A 23,211-nucleotide genomic window follows, 5' to 3' on the forward strand; every position below is an offset into this window, starting at 1 on the left:
TGTATAAGGCCAAAAGAAAGAAGCAGCACTCATTTTCAGGCATCCAAATAGCATGGTTCTCATATTTACTTAAAGCTACCTGAAGGCTGAAGCACACTAGTCTAATTACAGTTCTTATAGCAGAGATCATTTGTGAGTACAAATAATACCACAGGAATCAAATATTAGGAAAAAAAACCCCAAGATATATAGATGTGATGAAAAGAGAAAACATGATGCTCTGAAGTGGTAAATTTTGATCTGATGAATAGGAAAGTGTTGAAAAGTATGAGCATTCTGTAGCAGCCGTGTTGTTTTCTGGTCAACAGTCTTAAAATAAAGCCAACAAAATAAAAGGAAATGGAGGAGCAATCTCAATCAGCATATCAAGGCATATCAAGTGCATGCTTCAGAAGAATAACAGAAATAAGAGATAGAAAACTCTGTGAATAAGCCCTTCTGGTACATATACATAAATTCCAAATTTACCATACTTCTTTAGAGATGTAGGACTAAAAAATGTGTGTGTGGGGAAAGGATAATTTCCCATTTAAAAATGCCACTCCAAATTAGCAGACCTTTTGAGTTAGAAGGTCCTTATTTCACAACAAAGGCAGGGCAAGCCTTGGAATGGGTAAAATCCTGCCTTCTTGAATGTGTGGTATTTTATTTTTCCTCTGAATTTGAAGGAATTATGATTTCATAAAATCTCCCTGATAGACTGCACAATAATTTTGCCCAGATGAGAGGATTTTACATAAAAATCCTCACTGATGCTACCAGAGCTTTTCCTGTACAGATGGGAACCACTGAATCATCTGGCCATTATATTCTCTTGCAGAGGATTTAATAAGATTGAAGAGAGTTAAAAATATGGAATAAAAATAAGAGAGACGTAACTATTTTGCTGAAAAGAGCTTACAAAGAGGGAGAGGTTGACAGAGGCACTCAAAGCAGCTACTGGTAAGCATTCATGAAAAACCAGTGTCAAAGTGCAATTCCAGATTCTCCCAGGTTGAAATATGGAAAAAGTGTTTTTCAACATTCTTGTTGATTCAATGACTTCACTAGTGTGAGAGATCAAATACTACGAAAAGGATCAGGAAAATGAACAGCATTAGTGAAGCTGGGAGACTGCAACTTGGTCTTGTATAACACTCTTAGCTGATGAAAATTTCCATGTATTAAGTCTGAAATTAATTTGCTCTAAAATAATTTAAACATTAACAAATTCAGTGCAAATTACGTAATCTTCAGATTGAAAGAGTCCTCATACAAAATTAAAGTATTCTGTTTCTTTCTCAAATTAGTTCCCCGGGTAGTTGCACTAAAATACAGAAGGATACAAAAAGCATTACTCTTAAATAAATTTGACATCAGAGAAAGTTCATATTTCATAAAGAAGAATTGATAATTGAAGACAGACTGCCTGTTCCTGCAAGTTGGATTTTCACCACGGATTTGTGATATCACAGGCAAGTTGGAAGTTGCAAAGGACTATGTTCTCACAAGAGCAAAGTGGACAATTTCAAGAGATTACCTGTTTGGAAGTATTATTACTTATCCTACTTATTGAACTAGTTGCAGTGACCTCCTCAATGCTGATTCTTCTGCTCCCTTACTCAGGTCTTTGTTTTTCTCAGCGTTGCTACAACAGGGACTAATGAAAGAAAGGAAAGAAACACTTTTCTTTTAATGTGGTCTCCAGGTAATACACTAACACAGTAACAAACAGAATTTACATCATCATAACAAAACCTCAGCTGGCTTAACTAGAAGTGAAAAGACTAGCAAATAAAACAAAAGGGCCTAGCTCTGAATAATTAAAACCAACATTTAGTGAAGATGTAGTTCTTACAGTTTTTGTGACAAGAGATACAGAAGTTAGTTACACATAGAATGTGTTTTTTTCCCTCCTAAATGCATGTTAAAACAGTAGCATTCATATTTATACCTTTGGCTGCTCTTCTGCTAGATGACTGCTAGACTTTTTCACAGTCTTTGTATTAAGCTACTGACAGTTCATAAAAATCAGCTCTTCTTGGAGAATATGAGGGGATAGGGTATAGAACAGTTATCACATACATTTCTGTAAAACTCTGTTCAAGAGTTTCCACAGGTACTTTGTTCTCAACTCAGATTTAAACCTCCATACAATTTTCTGTATACCTCTGCATAATAAACATAGCAACATGCTAAACTATCCCTGCTAAAATCAGTGATTATCATGGGCATTTTAACCAAAATCACAGTCACTGTAGGTTAGTTTGAATGCTGCCTTGCATCTCACTCCTACAGTTTTTGACAGTGGCCATGAAGCAAATTTTTGTGCTTAAAATTTTTATTGTTGGGTATATTTTGACTCAAAATTAATGAACCAAAACAATATAAAGTGTGCAGCACAAACTTTATTTATGGATTAATTAATTTATTTCTGGATTATTTAATCAGATTCTTGGGGTTTAGTAGCTTGGTAATATTTGGGTTGAGTTCTTGTAGGATGAATAAATGTCTATTTGGATATGGTATCTTCAGTCTGATTTACTGAACGAAAGAGAAATCCTCAGATTGTTTTGAAAAAATCAGGAAATCTACCTAAAATACTGGACCTAATGAAGCTCTACCAAAAAACATTCAACATCCTTTGGATTAGGTGCTACAGGAGAATTAATGTAAACTTGTTTCCTAGAAGAAAATATGGGCAAAACCTCAGTGATATTGATGAAGCCTAAAGGAATAACACCTGGTGTATTTGTACATTAAAATGGGTCAAGAACTTGGAAACTAAGAAGGCAGAAGGGCTAAAAGTATAATTTTGAGGGGTATATTGAATTTAGAAAAAAAAAAGATTACATGGCTCAAACGAAGTAAAAATATAAATGAAGACTATGCAATTAAAGACTATAATTATATCAATGATTTGTTTTTCAGTATTATGAAAATCTGATGCTTTTATTATTTGTGAGTTTATTAAATTTTTAATAATTTAATTATTATTACCTAGAGTCCATTAAAGTCAATAGTGTTTTTTATAGCACAGTACAGCCACAGTTTACAAAATCAGAAGAATTAATTATCCTTGTAAGGAAAGAATATGTGATTAGATTTTAATTTTAAGTATATGTCAAATTCTAAAAAGCAAACAACTTCCTTTTTTCATCCTAGTTGGGATGAAGTATGACATTTGAAATGGCCATGTCCCAGGACAGCACTTTTCTAAAAATTCTGATCTGCACTGTAGTCCACAGAGCTCCATAGGATGCTTTCATGCGTACTGTTCACTTCTGAGTCATAAAAACTTGCCAGGAAAGGAGGAAAGAAATGTAGAGTGAATGTTTGATGTTCTACAGATCATTCCACTTGCTAATTTTTTCAATAACACAGATTACACTTCTGCACTTCTACATTTCCTCTTCAGAACACTGCATGTGACAGATACGATGTAGCACACCAAGGAGTTTCTCCTGTTTCATGTTTGATGAAAAAGTCACAAAAGATAATGGAAACAAAAAGCACAGCTGTTAATGCCAGCATGAAATTCTGAGCTGTATGCAGGATGACAAAATAGACCATGGGAAGGTGTGCCAAAATCAACCAAACATTCATATTGAGAGTTTCCTAATTATTTTATGTTTATCTAATCAAAACAAACACTGCTGGAAGAGCTCAAGTAGAACAAGGATGATTATTATTCAAGTCTTGATGCTTAACATTAGGTATCTAAATCTTCAGTTAGACTCTAAGGGAATGTATCAAAATATTTGTCTTATTGTTTTACAACTCATTGAAGGAAACAACATAAGAATAGTCTTAAACATATACTACATTAAAAAAACTGCCCTACATTTAAAATTACCAGAGTTGTCCTTTCTAGGGGATTTTGAAGGCTGGATCAGGAAAAAAAGTATAAAAATAATGACTATTTATAAAAAGAGAAATGTTTGGTTGATGATATATCTGTAGACTGTAGAAAGACAAAGTTTCAAAAGCTACAAGACGGAATCAGTTGGAAAAGTCAATTACAGCTTGGATCATTCCAAATATTACTTAATTCCTTCAAAGACAACATGCGGAAAGAATTGATAGAAACTGAAACACAAATTATGATAATTTTTATAATACCACACAAAAACTTGTCTATCCAAAACAGGCTTTATGAACTGACCTGTGTGCAGTAAACTCCAGACTGGTCATTAGTATGTTAAGACCTGCTGGATTTATATATGTATAAAGAATCAGGGCAAGCTCTATAGTGACCTTATTTTGGGTTTAATTACAATCGCGTAATATAATTATGTGTTTCAGATGGGTATGAATGAGGGATGTGAAGAATGATCTGAAAGCTAGGATAGATTTTAAAGCAGGTTGGCCATACATTAAGGTAAGGTTTACTAAACAGTCACTGCTCATAGACTTAAAATGACACTTCTGCATCCTAACATGCAGGAATGGTCTGATGAAACTGTACTTGGTAAATATTCCACAAAATTGAATAGAAATAAAATCCACACATCATAATATGTCTAAATGACCCATATTATTTTCCTACTTTGTACATATGACAATGTGCTTTTTCACCCTAGCCCAGCTATGATTTGATTTTGCAGCCATCACCCTGTTTCATATGTAGTTGCACTCTGTTTCATACATAGCAAAATAGTTCTACTGGACTGACTGCAGTCTTAGTTGAATAGATCCAAGGGCAGAAAATCAAAGTTCTGCCTATAACAGTGCTCTTAATGTTTGAAAATAGATATGTTGTACCAGTTGCATTTTTTCTGACCTGTTTGTTTAATTCTTTCTTACGGTGTTGTTGGAATGCTTTAGCATATTCATAACATGATGAACTTGGCTTTGTTTCTGCATATTTAATTTTAGAGTGAGGCTACTCCACTGAATATAACTGTACCACCAAATTAGAAAAGAGAGCATAATCTCCACAATTATTAAACTATATTTTATTTTAAAACTGTACTTCAAAGGATATTTGTACTAAAGCTGCACTACCAGTAGGCTGTGTATTATCTTGGTCTGCTTTGCTACTACAGCCTTGTCTTGGCAGGGGGGTTGGACTAGATGATCTCCAGAGGTCCCTTCCAGCTCTAAAAATTTTGTGATTCTGTGAGACTTGTACCTGACTTAGTGTTAAGCTACCTACTGAGCAGTTTCTATGTTGCACGATGGAGTTAGCAGCCACAGCTGAGGTAGTTAAAACTTCACTCTCACTATGTCTGTTTTGCATCCACAAACACTTAGACTAAAATATGGTCCTATGTGAACAGCAGTTTTAAATAAGAGAATGTAATTTTGCTATGCTTCTATGGCTGATCTAAGCAATTCTCCTAACAGGCCTTTGTACTGCTTGGCACTTGTAAAAGCTTTAAGTGCAACAGGATTTTATTTTGAAAAGCTTTAGGTAATTATTTGTTATCTAGTCATATTGTTGCTAATTCAACCATAAGTTGTGTTACTAAAGCCTATACATAGTTTACACGCATTGTCCTTTTGATTTCTTTTTATCACCTGCATTTTGGGAGTACTATCAAAAAAAAACCTGAGCAAATATATTCCATGGATATCTCAATTTTGCCATTTCTGTATTTGCCAAGTCGCTGGTTCTGAAATATATTCATTATTAAAATTTATCTTGGAATTTATTCGGTGAATATATTTTCATTTGTAGACAGTTTTTAATAGATGATTATCAAGATTACTGATTTACATCTGGTTTATTCTTTTCTGCAATAGATATAGACATTCTAATGTGACATGCAAATTGTTATTTTGAAGCAGGTACTGAGCTGAGATTTCTTAGTTCTGCAATTCAGAGTGACAGTTTTTGTTTACAGTTTGCTATTTTTTGGATGAAACAAGTAATGATTCATCCCTCTGACTTTCCTCTTTGCTTCTTTTATTTTGAACAAAACCTTTCTGAGTGCTCTCCATTAAAAAAATAGCAGGTGAAACGTGGTGATCTCATTATATTTCTTTTCCCTTTCCTCAGAATCATATGTACTGATTTTTCTTATACATTCTCCATCTCTAGCCATTTCACTTATTCCAGGAATTTAATTCTGTTCGCTCTTTCTCCATCCCACCTGCTTTTTCTTCTATTCTTCAACTCTTTGGTCTCTTAGTAATTTTTTGTTATCTCTACTTCCTGTACTCAGCTGTCCAGAGAATCTTTTTCTCTGTGATCTTGTCTTGCCACTTTACCTCTTTGGTTTTTCCAGTGATGTTTCTCTCAGGAAATACCCTTTCCTGAAATATAACTGCCTGTCCTTCAAATCCTTGTCTTCTGTCCCTGCTTTAAAGTTGCCCATTCCATACTGGTTGTAAGTTGCTTTACCTGATCCACACCTCTCTGCCTAGACCTCAGCTTTAGTTTTTCTCTGTCATCCCTCAAAACTGTCAAAGACACCAATACATGATAAAATATCTCCCATATGAAATATGTTACTAGTTGCAGAGCGCTAAGTTTATGTTCTGCACAATTGCAGGTAGAGTAAGGAGATGCTTTCTGGGTTTATTCAACTGGTTGCTGCCTGGTAACTTCTGCCTCTTTGGTGCTCAGTAAACCACTAAGATCAAACACCTCATAGGTAATTAGCAATTACATGTGCCTGAAGAAAACAGCTTTTGCAAGTAGACATTGTCTCACAAATATCTATTCACTGAATGGAGAGCTGCTGGAGAAAACCACTGGTGGTGTGTGTGGACAGAAATTGTGTTATAATATATATTCTTACAGATATGTGCAAATTGAATATGCATATTGCACCTGCTTTTCAAACTTGATGATTTAGTTAGCAATTTAGTAGCCTTTTATTAAAGCTTTCTATTTTAAATTTACATGAATGTCACTTGATGCCTTAAATATCTATACTGGCGGGTAGCACCTAATATACTTTTATAATGTGTGCTATGAGCTGTGTAAATCTCTGAATTCTGAAACTTCACAATGATATTGGCTTCCTGACTGAAAACAAGTAACTGATTGAGCAGAGAAGCAAATGCTAAAGTGTGGTATGTATTCTGATCCTGCTTCAAAATGTTGATGGTGTAACTGTACTGCCTGCATCTCTGGAGGTTTTTAGTGAAATAATAATACGGCATATATATTCTGGAGCACATGCTAAGCAAGTGAACACAGCAGGCATTTTTGCAGTGACTATAAGCATTTTTTCTGAATCAACAGTATTGGATTATATCAGGCAAGCAGTACCATTTATGCTAAAAGCAGGCTACTGTGATTTTCCTGAACTCTCCTAAAAGTTCAGTTGTGTGTCTCTTCCGATTGTACTGAAATATTGGATCATCACTATTGATGACTTGTAATCACGGCTTTTAAATTGACATGTGGATTGATAAGGCTGGATTATCATGTGATTAAGGATGAATAAGAAACTTCTGTTCCCAGCAGTGCCCCAGATTTCTTTTGTAACTGCTTAAACAGCTTAGCCTCTCAGTATTTTTCCCATTTAAGCAAAAAAGAGGGCATCTGTACTTTTTTTTCTTGTGGAAGTATATGGAAGAAATGTGATCTGTGTTTGTGAATAGCAGTAAAGTAATCAGATGTGTTAAGAATAAACAAAAAAAAATTATTTTATAATGAATTTCAACAATTCCTTTGTAATTGCTTTCAAAACCAAAATAAGATCTTATTTTTTCCTAGTTTTTTCTTCCAAATTTTATTATATTCATGTTTGTCCGGGTAATCCTTCTCAAATTTCTGTAAATTCTCAAAAATTATGAACAAGAACCTACTTGACCTCTTTCTGACTTAAGAATGGTAGGAAGTCTTTTAACTGAATATTTAACAAGCTGTAATGCACTTTTTTTTTTTTTTTTCTTCTTGAGTAAAGCACTTGGAGAAAATCTGATTTTTTTGGCAAATCAAATCTTAGCTTTCAAATAGTACTCTACTGGTGAAAGTAGATTTTCCTACATATAATTGGATACTATGTCATATGTAATTAAAGGTCCGTCACTTTAAATTAGATAAGTTTTGGAGTAGAGATGGCTGATTCCTGAATTGGGCCCATTGAGAAGTATAAAAACTGACCAGTCTCAAGTAACCATTTCACATCCCTCATATGATTCAAAAAATATGTGCTTATTAATATTTAACACTATATTAGTGGCAGGATGAAGTTGGTTTCTTGCAAATGACAGAGTTTATAGACTGACATATGAAAAAGAAAGGAAAATGAAATAAAATAAATAAAATATGTGCAGAATATAAGACTACAGCTTTAATTTCATCCCAGGAACTACCTTATAAGTAAGAAGTATGTATATCTCCTTTCTGTTTTAGGATGTGCCAACATGAAGCTGTCATACTACCTTTTTTACATCACATCACTCCTCTGTGCAGAAGCAGTGGCAAAATGATTAGAAATTAGTTGCTGGGGGATGAAATATCCATTTTTCTTCAACTGCTTAGTTTTATTTTTTTTAAATTTTTTTTTGTTCTTATTCAGACTTTTAGACTGTTGTCTGGAAAGGCAAAGAAGGATTCTGGCTGAGTAGAGCTGTGAAGTAACTGATACATAGAATAATGACATTGTCTCCCAGCTGAAAAGTTCACTGCATTCTTTACCATATGTAGTTGTTGCAATATGGGTATGAACCTTTTGATGAAATTTATCTCTTAAAGAAATGAGCAATTCTGCTGTATCAAAGTCACAAAGATGATAAGCTAGAATACTCATCCCATTTAATATTCCTTGTGCTCTTCTGGGACAAGCTGATTGGTCTCAAGGAGAGACATGATAAGATGTGTCTACATATCTTATTATGTTCTCCTCTTGTTCTCTAGAACTGTAGGAAATGTCTCTTACCCTGTACAGGTATCAGAGTTCACAGACCTACTTGTTTCAAAGTCAGTAAGTTCATTCTTTGAAGAACTCGTTCCTTTATATTCTTAGAACAGCTTGGGATGGGATCAGATGCATGATGAGATACAGGACTAGGAGTGCATTACAACAATGTATATTAATTTAGGCTTTTGTTCCAGACATGCAATCACTATTTTTATTGGCTTATTCCCTAGGAAAACCCACTTGAAAATAAGTGATTGTGCTTCATCTCCATCACTGAGATTTAGGACAAATGCAGGAAGAAGTCTGCATGTCTTTTCAAAATTTTTTGTGAAGTAGTTCCTATAATAATGCATAAAATGAACATAAGGATGATACTTATCCCCTGGCTCAAGGGGATTTTTATTGGTTTGGAATAGGTTACCTAAACTGCTCTGGTAGTGGATATTAACAACTAGCCAGTGTGCCTCAGCAGCAGGTTAGGTGTGTTATTGTTCTGGGTTTGGTGCTGGTGTTTTTTAACAAGGTATCAGGAGTTCTCCCTAGAATTTGTAAGTGGCTGTTACAGACTCCTGGAAAACAAAAACAACAAAAAAGTTAAAAGAATGGAGAGAGGCCCTTACAGAACATTTGCTTAAAAATAAATCCAGCTTTATGAGGCTGATATGCGGTGCTTGCTACTTTATTGATAAAATTTCAAAAGCAGAAATATTTTTCTGTTGTATAAGTTAAACAACCCTTTTCTGTCACAGGCTAGCTAAACTCCTAGCTACACACCATATGTCTCCAGAAATCACCTGTGAGGAACTTTGAGGAAATGAACTATAAAACAGAGAATATTCTGTATTAGTGGACAGAAATAAATCAAATGGCAAGTAAAAATGATATGGCAAATGTTTACAGATGTCAGAATTATTACCACAGAACCATAGGTAAAAAATCAAAAATCAGAATATCTAAATACTTTGAAATACTAACTTAAAGAATAAACTAGCCTAATCCAAAGACTTTGATATTCTTGTCAATACATAATTACTATGAATGAAATTTCTCATTGTGGCTTTAGTAAAATTTTTAATGAAAAATATCTTTTTTATACAAATACAACATGATGTATTTAACTTAAAACACATTTAAATACTCAAGAGCTGCCAGATTCTGAAATGTAGAGTATTAGCTCTTTCCTTTCTATCAATGAATACTTTCAATTGTGAAGTTTTCTCATTTGGTTATCTGCTTTAAGTAATACAGTCAATAGAACGAGGACTGCCCAGAAGAGAGAAAAAAAGGAGGCTGACTTAATGTTCTGTTTTAAATCTGTTAGAAAGATTTTTCCCCTTAAAACAGGCTTTCTTTGGCATGCAATGCTAAGGTTCCCCAGTAGGTGCCCTAAGAGATCTCTTATAAATGTTATCACTAGGCATTGAAATTGAGTATCTGCAGCTTTCTCTTGGAAAGTGTGGAGTTTTTAAATTTTTTAATAGAATATATACTATCTACTATCGAGTGGTAGTATGCTTTCAGATTTCAACGGTAATGAATAATGAAATTATTTTATCCCAAACGAAGTTGAAAAAAAATCTAGATAATGAAATTAAATATTTATCCTCATTGCCTAATTATTTTCCAATACTAATTTTTAATGTGGATTTTAATTCTGTAGTGTATTATCTCCTTCCTGTTTAATCAGTTATTACTTTATTTTCACAAGATGAAAATGGGGACAACGTCATCTTGTCAGAATCACTATCATTGCAAATCTGCTACACACTGAAATGAATTTATAGCATTTATTTTATTAAACATAATGAAAAAATTTACAGATCAAACCTCAGAGCTTAGGCTTCCTCCCCACACCCTCCAAATCTACATCTGTTATTTTGTGGCATGCATTTGAATTATTGTGGTGAATTTCAAGGGTAGCTTTCTTGTGTGTGAACAATAGCACATGTTTCTTTTATTTGGGTCCCTTTGGGAGAACTGGCTTTGAGGTGATACAGGGAAAACCTTAATGTGCCTTTATGATCCTTGCTGTCATTTGGGAGATCTCCTGTGACAGATGGTTGGCACAAGCTTTCTCCAAGCCATGAGTAAGCTAATTTTCCTCTATGCCATTTGCCAGCGTCTGTCATTCTGGTGCTTATGATGCCCTGCTGTTATCAAAACACCGGTCCAGGTCTCTGTGCATTTCGAGTTTATAGTGGATGCACTATCATCTTCCATTAAAACATTGAACAGACATTGAGTGAATTAGACCAGTGGAAAATGAGGAAAAGATGTATGTGTCCAAACTTCATGCTGTGTGTGTGCAAGAGAGAGAGAGAGATTTGGCAGATTATCCATGCTATCTCATATCAGAGCATCCTGAGAGTTCCTTTGCTGTCATTGACTTCAAGCTAATCAATGATCTTCTCTAGTAACAGCTGTACTGAAGGGGCAGCTGTTGTCATCAAAAAAAAAAAAAAAAAGGAATAATTTAAGAAGAAGTGGAAATTGAATCCTACAAAGGGCAGTACTTAGAACTGTATATTTTGAAATAAGATTGCATTATTGTTAGAATTTATCATGCCTAAAACTTTTGATATTAAGCTACAAATATATAATTGTGTTTAAAGTGTTGCATATTCTTCATTCAAAGACAAAAAATATTTTTTTTTGTTTTTTAGTCTCAATTACCACATTGTAACTGTTGCCTTGTTTAGAACAAATTAATTAATATTTAGTAGTGTCAGATATTGATATCCTAAATTTTTGGTAACTATTAATCAGAATACTTTTCAATTCAAATGTTTAAAGATATATCACAAAAGAATAACATTTTGTTATTGAACTTTCAGGTGGTGAGGGGGGTACCAAGCCACACAGAAGTCACTGGAATTATCTAAAGAGTAAGTAACAAGGTGAGTTTTCAAAATGCCCTATTTTTGTCCCTTACAGATTATTAACACAAAACACCAAGCAGGCATTAAAAAAAAACAACCCAATTAAATTAATTGATTAATTTTGCTAAAAATGGTAGTGGTAGAAAAGCCAAGAGAAGGAAAATTATTCACTTCTGAAAAACTATGCTTTCTCTCTAGTTCTGCATTCATTTTGGGTGCAATGCTGTTTACAAGGAATATAACCCCTTCTCCAGAGTTTTTTGCAGTAGAAAAAGAGATACAGTCAAAGAAAAAGAGATTAGTCAAAGAAAATGACTATTGTTTGAACTTCAGTGAGTTATGGATAGGCTGTAAAGTGCTAAGAGCCAATATTCTTGACTGCCCTGGTTTTGACTGCTAATTGGAATTAAACCACAGCATGGACAATACTGAATAAGTTGTTAAAACAACTTTTATCACCTATTATTTGCATTAACTTCCCTTTAATATACTGAGACTTTGGTCTTCTCTTAGTCTTGCATAAAACTTCCTGCTGTATCAGATATAATATTAAGCAGCATCTCATAAATACAAAAATAGAGAATCTTTATTATTAATATCTATAGTCTAAACAAACATAAACCAGCTTTGAAGTTCTGTGTTTCTCATCTTTACAAGAAAATGCCAGTATTTACTGCATGTGTTCTCCTCTGCCCAATGGCAAAAGCTTCAAATATAATAATTGGTGTAGAAAATACAGGCATAACTGATTGCCAAGCACATGGGGCTCAGGAATATACCTGAAAACAGTCTGGCATGTTATGTGGGATCTGCCAGATATGATCATAAGGTGTCAAATGAAGGTTATGTAGATCAGAAATGTACTACTAAGCAGCAACAGTCTCTCTGGACTAGCAATTAATTGTTAGGCACAGAATAACTTCTTCATTACAATAACAGATATTGGTCTGCATTGCATCCAATAAAGTAATATCCCAGTTACTCTGTGGATGAAAATGTTTGAACTGAAAAAAGTGATGATGTAATGTATGGGTCACAAAACAATAACAAGAAAAAAATCATTCATATATTTCTTCTGTGTGTATAAAAACAGAGCCAACAATGTAAAAAATGGAGCTCACAAATAATATCCATTAAGCAGAAGACCATCCATTAAGAAGATGTCAGGATATAAATGAGCAAAGTTTATTTTCCAACTATGGTCTATCACTGATACAGATCTAAATTAGAGGAAAAATTAAAAAATATGTCAGTGCTAAAAATACATTGAAGTAATTTTAAATAAATATGAGCTTTTAAATTAAATACCTCAATGACTTTAGAAAGAATAACGATATGCATGATCAGATAAACACACTCAAAAATGCAAGAATGCCAAGATACCTTAATGTATTACATGGTGGTATCATTATTTACTGTGAAGTTTATGAGTGCAAGTCCTTGTAAGATACAGAGATATTCAAAAGTTTCGAGGGTCCTCCATATGCTGTTTTGGGAACTCATTGTCTACTAATCTGCAAAGCCAAGCAGTAAGTTATGATATCTCAGAGCTTGCATAATTTGACTGATTTCCTGACTACTTCAATAATTGGGTTATATAAAACATCTACGTAATTGTTGATTGTTTTTTTCATGTACTTTCATAATGGCAAAGAAGGATGGATGAACAAAGTCCCTATTCACACTCACAATATTTCAATTTCCCCTCGGTTTTGAACAAGTCTGTTTGGGGTTTACCTCTGTCCCACAAGAGTTTCTGGTGCAGCTGTGCTAGTAGACACGGTGTCAATTTTGTACTGCAAAAATTGTCCTTAAGTAGCTCAACTATATTGTCTGTACTTTGCAAAAAGCATAACAGGGCTTAAAAGGAAAATGAGAAAAAAAGTAAAATAATAGGGTTTCAGAAAAGCAACACTCATGCCAGACAAGCTGCCTTCATTACTGTTGGTAATTAGAAATGGTTGGGTCAATGAAAGTTGGGTTTATTTGACTTTATATTCCACACTCTGTGTGTTGAAGTTAATCATGTTCCCTCTTGCAGTGCCATGACCTAATTATCAGTCCAGTAAGAACTCCCTCACAAAATAGTAGTAAGCTAATGCAATCCAACTGTCCTGTTTTATTATTTCCTATGTTAACCAGTTCACGTTTTAGGTATGGTATTTACCTACTTTTGTTCCTCACTACGTGTTCATTCCACATGTAGACACAAGTGCAATTAACCTAGAAAGCTGATGTACGTCAGAGCAGCTGACCTCTGGCTGGCTTTACCCTAGCCATGGGTGATTTAAAGACACTTTAATACTTTAATCTGTAACGTATTTTCCCAAAAGGCACCAAACAGGTAATCTATAATGGCATGAGGAGTAGATACTTAATTTTCATAACGATTTCACATTGATGACGAAAGAGCTACTCTTCAAAAGTGGTGGAGCAGATAGTAAATTAATTTAAAACTAATAAATCAGATAACTAAACCTGTTATCTCACAATAAAGCAGATTCAAGTGAGACTTCAAAATACTGTTTCTCTGCTTGTCTTCACATAATATATCTCAAAGTTTTTAGGCGATTAGGTTCCAGTTGGATTTTTCATTTTGATTGCTCCTGTTTATCTGAAGGTACCTCTTCTCCTGCTTATAAGTGGAGCATGTAATTAATGGTCTTACCTCAAGGTGATTTTTTTCCCCCTTATGTTTTGCATAACTGAAATTACCCAGCTGTATCAGTTATAAGCTGCGTAACTGAATAAACCAGCCACACGTCCATGTTTCTGGCAAGGGATCCCAGGGACCTCCACCTTGGCGCTCAAGCACCTCAGTCTGGTGTGGACGCCAGGGATTACCGACACAGGTGTGCAAAGCCTGCAGCATACTTGAGCTTTCACACGGCCCATTGATATACTAAAGCTTATGAATACTGCATTAACAACCCCCTGCTTGAAACTCGCCGGCACAGTTCCCCTCTGTGCTCCAGGAGGGAGCTCCTCGCTGTTTCCCAGCAGTTGCTCTTCTGTCGGCGCTGCCATCTGCCCGGGCGCTGGGTGCCGCAGCCCGGCCCAGGGCAAAGGGAGCGGGGCCCGGGCCCTGCGGAGGGGAAGCCGAAGGAGCGGGATTCGGTGACCCCAGCCGGGGTAGCAGCCCCCTGCGCGGGCAGGGAGCCCCTCGGCGAGAAGGGCTGGGGCAACACGAGACGTTCCACGCCGCTGCCCCGCAGAAAACCACACCAGCGGACGGAGGAGGCGGACGGCAGGGGAGCGCAAGTTTGTGAGGCCGGCCGGCGGCGGGGGCGGTGCGGGGGCGGTGCGAGCGGCGCGGCGGGGCGGGCGGCAGCGGGGCCGGGCGGTGCGGGGCCGGGCGGGAGCGCTGCTGTCCGCGCAGCGCCGGGTGCTGAAGGGCGCCCGCCGCTCCCCGCGGCGCCTCGGGCCGCCCAACCTCCCCTGCTCCCGCCGGGAAGCGCCTGCCCGCAGCTCAGCCCACTTGGCTCCGGACTAGTCCCTCGCTCGCTCGCTCGCCGGATCGCGGCGGAGCCGCTTGTGGCTTTGTTAAAGGAAGAAGAAGTGTTCCTCTCTTTGCGATTTGCACGAGGACCCGCGGAGCTGGGGGTTTTGGGGTTTTTTCCCCCCCTTTTGGATTTTAGTGACTCTTGGGCAAGGTAAGCAGCAATACTAAAGTATATATACACACAGGCGTATATATTTTTTACCTAAACGGTAGCAGGGTGCTGGTTGGGATGGAGGAGCTGGCAATTAAAGGCAGAGCAAAGTTGGAAGCTTGGTAGTCCTTAGGTCAATGGAGGGGCAAGGCTTGGAGAAGGGGCGCAGCTTTCAGTGAAAAGGGCTCCATAAACCAAAGACGAATCTGAATGAAAAGTTAAAGGCTTATTTTTATTGAAAACTGGCTCTCGGGGTAATTTTTAAATGGTTGAAAATGTTTTATTTTAGAAATCTTGAATATTATAGAAAGATCTCAAAAGACATTGCAAAGCCTTCTTTGTATAAATACCCATTTGTGGGGCACTAGAGAAGCTCTGGTTGATTCTGTCTGGGGGAAGACAGGATATGCGAGGTCATTCTGGGAAGCGGAGAGTAAAGGAGGAATTAAAGAGGATTTAAAAGCACAGCCTCATGTTGCTCTGTGCTCCTGTGCGTGCCTGTATCCGTGTGTGACAGAAGGACGGTGATACCCTGTTACTTGGCAAACAGTTCAGCACTGTAACGCTGTCAACTTGGGAAACAGCACCTTTATGAAAGGGATCGTCACTACCTCTGCCTCCAAGGTCAATGTGGGGTTTGTGTGTCTGTGAAAGTTGTGAATTTTTGTCCTTTGATGTTGGCTGAGCATCAGGCCTGCTTCCAGGCTGCAACTAGGCGTAAATGCGAATCTTGGATTTAATAATACCGTATTATGTTACATTTATAGGACTGCTATTGTCAGTAATTGAATAGAGCTGAGAAGTGTGGGCAGATGTAACGTCTTTTTCTTTCAGCAGTGTTAAACATTTGGTGAGCTTGGTATGGAGCTGTGCTTCACAGAGGAGTTTGCTGCTGCTTCTGTGAGTTGTCAGAGTTGCGCACACGCAGAGCTCGGTGCAAACAGGGATTTGTGCAAACAGGAGCTGAGCACCGTGCAGTGACTTCTGCACACGCAGAGCTGAGTGCCAGGCAGGGGTGTCTGTCTGAGATTAAGGCAGATTCCAGAGGGAATAAGCTGCTGCTGCTAGCCGGTGCTACTGAGATAACTGAACACAGTAAGCAGGCAAATGAGGTCTCCACCTTGTGTTTTTCAGGATTACATAGCACTTCATACTCTTTTGGTTGCGATGAATTTTCTTAGGAACTGGGACCTAAACCACAAGTGTTTCTCAATGCAGTTGTCCTGCACAAGTGCTAGCAGTTATAGTAGCTGTGAGCATAAAGTAACTTTTGTTGATGGGATGAAGCTGATGAAAGGAGGCTGTTTCTTAGTATTGTAGCATTTTTTTATTCCTGCATAATTTCCCTAATGTTAATGTGGGTTCTGTTTGCTGAATGTTTGTATGAGATAGAGTATAAAGATAACCATCAGGCAGCAGCACAGAGCTACTGATGGGTAAAGCTGAAAGCTAGAAAAATGAGGAGAAAGTAGTTCAGGGTGCCAAGGCTTTCATTGCATTTGGGTAGAATTAGGAAATATGTTTTATTGTTCTCTCCCACTTCTCCCCCCAGTCATAAAACAGGTCTTCTTCCTCTCTCAACAGCAGAGAACGAAAGTTTATTACATAGCACTTACACTGGTTGCAAAGCCTTCATTAGCAGTCTATCCATCAGCTAAGACAGCTTTTATCACCTGTCATTGGCATAAATATTAATTTGAAATATTTTGATATAATTTAAAATAATGGCTTTTAAGGTATGGAAATTCAGGATGTTTACTCGTTGAAATAAAACATTACAAAATTATTTTGAAAAAGTTATTTTGAACAATGTGGTGCAGATGCTACAATGATACTGAGGAGAAAAAAACCCCACAACATTACAATCCCAACCCACTAGTTATAAATCTAAACTTCTAATGTTTATACAGGGCCTGCATCTGCAAATCATTGTTCACTTGAGTGGTCTCTGTTCATACAGTAGTCTTTTTCCACTTAAGAGGACTATCTCCATCATTAAATGATTAAGTCATTGACCTTTCTGAGATCAGTCATTTTACCAGCATTAAGCAGATGATAAACTTTGATACTGAGACATTAATTCTGTTCTTTTAAATTTATATCCAATTGTATTTTCTATGTAATATTTTTCCTTTATTTATATTAGGCTGATTTATTTGATAAATCATGTTTGAAAAATGGGTATTTGGAATGGTACATGTACTCCAAATGAGGTAAAATGGCACTGATATTTTTCACCAAAATGGTGTTCTAAATATATGCATACATTAAGTGTGGGCCATAGTAATTTTGGTCATTGGTTCTAGCTAAAAGTAGTCTGTCTGCAGTAGTAAACCTTGTTCAAGCATATTTGTAAACTTGTAAGGATATGGTTTTGTATAATATGCAGTTCCAAGTCCTTTATCAATGCAACATCAGCAAAAGTTGTTAATGACTTGACCAACCAGCTGACTGCAGAACTGATGTGAAATCAGGGAGGGGTTTTGTTGCAAAAATAGGATTTACAGAAAATTTGGGTTTTAAGGGCTTCATAATGGACCCTTCTTAAGCTGACCAACACATGATGGTGTGCATATGAGGGCACATGTTTAAAACTGTTGAAAGTACCAGCATATGCACAACCCTGTCAGGGGTCCAAAGCTTACTTTTTCCAGTGGATCACTCGGTTATTTTTGGGTTTAAGGTCTTTGACAGCAAATGGTGATCAGTAAAAGACCAAATATTGTGGTTGCTCTGTTCTAGGTGTGTTCTAGGTCTACCTAATCATGTCAGTTTTTCATTCTGTTTTTTTGTGTGTGAGTTTATCCAATAATCCTCAGTATTTGTTTATTACAATCACATAAATCATGTCTTTTAAAAATACCAAACTTCGATTTTTTTAGAAAAATGCATAGTGTTCCAAACTGAGACTTTATATACCATTTCAGAAAATACAATTTTTCTGTCACTCTTCTCTTTTAGAGACTATAAAACAATATTAAAAACAAGGCTCTGCACAGTTTTGTTAGTTATAAATCTAATGATGGAGATTCAACAGGAATAGTTCTGCCATTTAACAGATCTGAACTTGGCACTGATATCTCAAAGGTAAGAGGTCAAATGAAGTTTAGGAAGTAATTTCTGATTATTTTTCTCCAGACTGACAAATATTACTGGATAATTGTGGACATTAAGTATCGCAGGAGTGAATCACTGGCTCAGGGGAAAACAATGACTCAAATACTGCTCTTGACTTTATTCTACAATTTTTCAAAGCAAAAGCAGGACTATAATCATTAACCATTCAGTGTAGCTTGGTTCGTTATGCTACAAAATGTTAGTTCAAGCTTTTTTTTTTTGTTTGTTTGTTTTGTTTTTTTACCTTCTGAAGCATAGGGAATAGCTGTCAGCAGATGAAAAGACTGGAAACTTGTTTGCATATGATATGATACATATTTAACACAACATGCTTTTCCCTGCCTCCTAGTAGGCAGAAAAGACAAAGAACAATTTCATATTACCAGAAGAGCAGCAGGTCAAATATTTTCTCTGTAGTAAAGAAATATTTAGAAAGCTGTGGGTTGACCAAGAACAGTGGTAATCTAGCACCTTTGAAAATAGTGCCATGTGAAACTCCCTCTAAAACCTCCAATATCAAGGGTTAGTACTGCCCAGGAAAAATATTCAAGAAAAATCAAACCCACAGCTTTATTCTATTCTGCACTATTTTTCAGGTTCTGGTCGTTGTGCTCATTTGTAGAAGTTGCATTTATCAATAGATGTGTCTTCATTTGGATGGGCCAGTGCAGATCGAGGAATTTCTGTGCAGTTACTGTGGCAGAAGAACTTCAGAAAGGCTCCCTAATTGCCGGTATCTCTTGTTTCCTCTATGCCAGTTACTTCTGTTTGTATTGGCTGAATACACTGGCCGAGAGAGGTTGTTGTGGCTTAGCAAGGCATGATTCCTTACCAAGTGGAGATGAGAATGACTGGAAATATGTATTTGTCACCTATTTTTAGCTTTATTTGATAGCAGTGTTTATGCAGGTATTTACACTTACTATCCTAGAAATAATCATAGTAAGTCTATTAAATGAAACATTTTTTATACCAGACAGCATGTAAAATAAGTGGTGAATTATTTGGTTGCATTGCTGAATAGTGCAAATCTTAGGAAAGTAAGTTCTAAAGAGTTAAATGAGGGAAGAGTTGGCAATGCTTGCAGGGATTGCTTGAAGTAGGTTGAAGTTCACAGTTTATTTGCATTTGAATTAACTGAGTTGGTGTCCAGCAGAGCTTTTCAGGGCAGACTTCAGAAAGACTTTTTTTTTTGTGCAATAAAGTACTTGAAAATGTTAGATGGAAGATGAGGGTTATTTAAAATACTTCTTTCTTTTACTGACAGAGAGAGCTTTCTTCTCAATTTATTCCAAGTGAAGCTTATTGTAATCTGAAATATTTTTACCACTGAATAGGCGGTCTTGTGGTAAAAGCCACTATCATTTTCATATCTGCATATTAAAAACTTTCTGAAATTATTTTTAGTTCCTTCATAAGGAATTTCCTAATATCTACAAAAAGAAACAAAAAAATCTGAAAGCAGCTCATAACTTTAATCAGATAAAAGCTTATTCATTACTAAAAATACTCTTTTATTAAATGATAAGGACTTTTAGATTATTACTTTACATACTTTTGCTTCCATTAGGAAATAATATATTTTAGAGGCTTTCTGCATTGTAACTCTGAACTGTAAATATTTTTATTATTATAACAGAACTTTGTCTTCCTAAATAACATGTAAATCATTATACACGTTTAAACAAATCAATGAGCAATAAAACCAAAACAGGCAGAAAATTCTTACATGATTAGTAGTAGAAATAAACCTTGTTTTCAAAGAGCTTGCAGATTTGATTTGTTTCAAAGTTCAACATTTCAACTTCTATTTCTTTTACACATTTTCTTTTGTTAACTTTACTTAAAACACCACTATAACTGATAATATATGTTGTTTATGGGTTTTATTAAATTTTGTCATAAATGCTGGGAAAGAAAAACCAAAGCAATTTCACATCATTCTGGCAGATCAATGGAAATCTTGATTAATATGCAAAAGCAGTCAAAAGAATAAATGTAAACTTTGATTGTGTTACAGAGTGAACATGGTGCACTAATGTTACAATTATTTATGTAATTGAGGGTTGTACTTGGTCACAATCATGGCCTTCCAGTGATAGCAAGAAGCTTGCAAGGTTCAAACACATTTAGTATATACGCAGAAAAGACAATTATCGGCTTTCTGAGGCCAAACTGTAGTCCAGTGGAAAGCTAAATGCACATGAATGGATGACCAATTCACAAAATCCTGTGGTTTAGAGTTGCAGTAGTCCAAATTTTTATTCATAGAGCAGAAAATAACCTACTGTACCTAAGTAAAAAGTGATGCACCTGGTCAATTTTGAAAATGCTTTTGCATGGTTTCATATGTTCTAAGAGAATTATTTGGTCACATTTTGGAGAGGCGTTTGTTCCTTCTGCATCATCATTTGTAGCAGTGTCTAATTTTTTCCTTCCTAAGGGTCTGTTTTGAGTTTTAAATCAAAAAAAGCAGAAGATTTTATAAGATGTGACGTTTATACAGCATCTTGGTTAACTATTCCCCTTTTATGAGAGATTTGAGACCTAAAAGAAATCTGAGACCAGATACCTTTGTTAAAGGCAGATTTTCTCAGTGTTTTGCAGATATTCCTCAGGTCTGAGAGGTGAATGCTCAGAAAATTCTCTGAAAGACAGTATAATTCCCAAACATTTTCTCAGTTTTCTCTGCACTATTCATAAAAGTGCAAAATCTGATATTATCAAGGAAAGAATGGTTTGGATTGGAAGAGACCTTAGAGATCATCTTGTTCCAACCCCCTGCCATGGGAAAGGATACCTTCCACTATGACAGGGTGCTCAAAGTCCATCCGGTCTGATCTTGAACACTTCCAGAGCCTGGAATATCCACAGTTTCCCTGGGCAAGCTGTGTGTCAACACCCTCATAGTGAAGAATTTCCTCTTAAGATACAATCTAAAACTACTCCCAGTTTAAAGTTATTCTCCCTCATCCTATCACTATGTGCCCTTGTAAAACGTACCTCTTCATCTTTTGAGTAGGGCCCCTTTAGGCACTGGAAGGCCTCAGTGTGGTCTCCCTGGGACCTTCTCTTCTCCAGCCTGAACAACCCCAAATAGATCTGAGAGGTGCTTCAGAGGAGAGGTGCTCCAGCCCTCTGGTCATCTTGGTGGGCTCCCTCCAACAGGGCCACATCCTTGTGCTGGGATTCTCAGAGCTGGATGCAGCACTCCAGGTGGGGTCTCACAGGAAAGGAAGGGAAGGTTCACCACCCTTGATCTTCTGTCTGCAATTCCTTTGCTGCAGCCCAAGATTTTCTGCGCTGCAAATGCACATTGCTGAGTCATGTTGATCTTATCGACCAATGGCCCCAAGTCCTCCTCACCAGGGATGGTCTCAATCTGTTCTCTGCCCAGCCTTTATTTGTCCTTGGGATTGCCACAACCCAAGTACAGGACCTTGCACTTGGCCTTGTTGAACTCGAGTTTTGCCCAGTCCCACCTCACAAGTCTGTCCAGGTCCTGCTGGATGGCATCGTTTCCTTCTAGCATGTTGACTGGACCACACAGCTTGGAGGCATTGGCAAACTTGCTGATGATGTACTCAACCACACTCTCCATGTCACTGACAAAGGTTAAGTAGTGCCAGTCCCAGTACCAACCCCGGAGGAATGCCACTTGTCACTGGTCTCCACTTGGATATTGAGCCAGTGACCACAGCACTGAGGGTCTGACCATCCAGCCAATTCCTCATACGCTGAGTGGTCCATGCACAAATGCCACGTCTCTCTGGTTTAAATAATAAAAAATAAATTAATTTTAAATTTAGATATTTTTTTAAAAGTAGCATCTTATTTTGACAGTGAGCCCTTCTTTTCTCTCTGCTCTGTTTCAAGATGGAAACATAAATTCGTCTCATCATCAGTTTTGGCCGTGGAAAGGCCACAGAGGAAGAAGAGAAGCCCCTTATGACAGTACTTTGGGTTTGTCCTTGTCAAGTGGAATTAAGTTGCATGGATCCTCCCTTTCCTTGCAACAGCCAAGGTTAGCCATAACCTCAGCTTCAGTGAGAAATTGATATTTTTAATCTTGAGGGCTGATTTTTAAGTTGAAATACAGTTCATCACAGTGCTTCTCTTCCATATTATCAAGTACTTTGACAGAGAGAAAATTCTTATTTAAAATAAACTACAAGACACAGCACAAGGTTATGATAGTTTGAAGACTGATTATATTTTTCATTTATTTCCTATACCTTTTAAGGTGAATGAATCTTAGCTAGTATATTGGAGAGCTAAAACATTATTTTTTAAAATTGTTGCTCCTCTAACCTATATGTTATATTTCTGTCTTTCATTTATAGTACCTTTATATTCTCATGTAATTCAGAATCCTAGTGATAATTAGTGCTATGGTAGTATTTCAACACAAAAAATAGATTTCTCTTTTAGATTTTTTGATATTTGCTCAAGGCTGATTTTGATAAAGAGTAATATTCTGTAAGATTTTTTCTAGACCTAGATGCATGGTCTGATGTAGTTCTTTCCCTGGGACACCGAAAGAAAAAAACATAGTTAACATCACTCCTGGGATTTAACTTTTGTATAATGTTAATTATTTTTTAAACTGAAGACAGTTTTTCTAGTGAATTTAAACTGTGTTGCTTAGCTAGTTGCCTTTTAGTCTGTCTAATAATAGGCTGATTCTCTTATTTTATGCCTGGAGAATTTTTCTCACAAAAATATTTGAACAGTCTACATTTGTATGTTCTTGGTGCA

General features: G+C 36.5%; 1 protein-coding gene across 4 annotated transcripts in view; it reads left to right on the plus strand.

Annotated features, from left to right (window-relative positions):
- Nucleotides 1–23,211, plus strand: part of FSTL5 (follistatin like 5) — a 381,034-nt gene that overhangs the window by 90,923 nt on the left and 266,900 nt on the right. The window contains exon 2 of one of the 4 annotated variants that reach the window (XM_088056863.1): nucleotides 11,639–11,701. The gene's annotated coding sequence lies outside the window, so the exon portion shown is untranslated. Of the gene's footprint in view, nucleotides 1–11,638; nucleotides 11,702–15,145; nucleotides 15,337–19,119; nucleotides 19,187–23,211 lie in introns of those variants that run through there. The other 3 variants (XM_005517596.3, XM_014259202.2, XM_088056864.1) reach the window with 3 other exon arrangements.

This window comes from Pseudopodoces humilis, chromosome 6 (genome assembly GCF_049639895.1).
Source record: "Pseudopodoces humilis isolate 2021_Gansu_Grassland_sample_001 chromosome 6, ASM4963989v1, whole genome shotgun sequence".
NCBI classification, from domain to species: Eukaryota; Metazoa; Chordata; class Aves; order Passeriformes; family Paridae; genus Pseudopodoces; species Pseudopodoces humilis.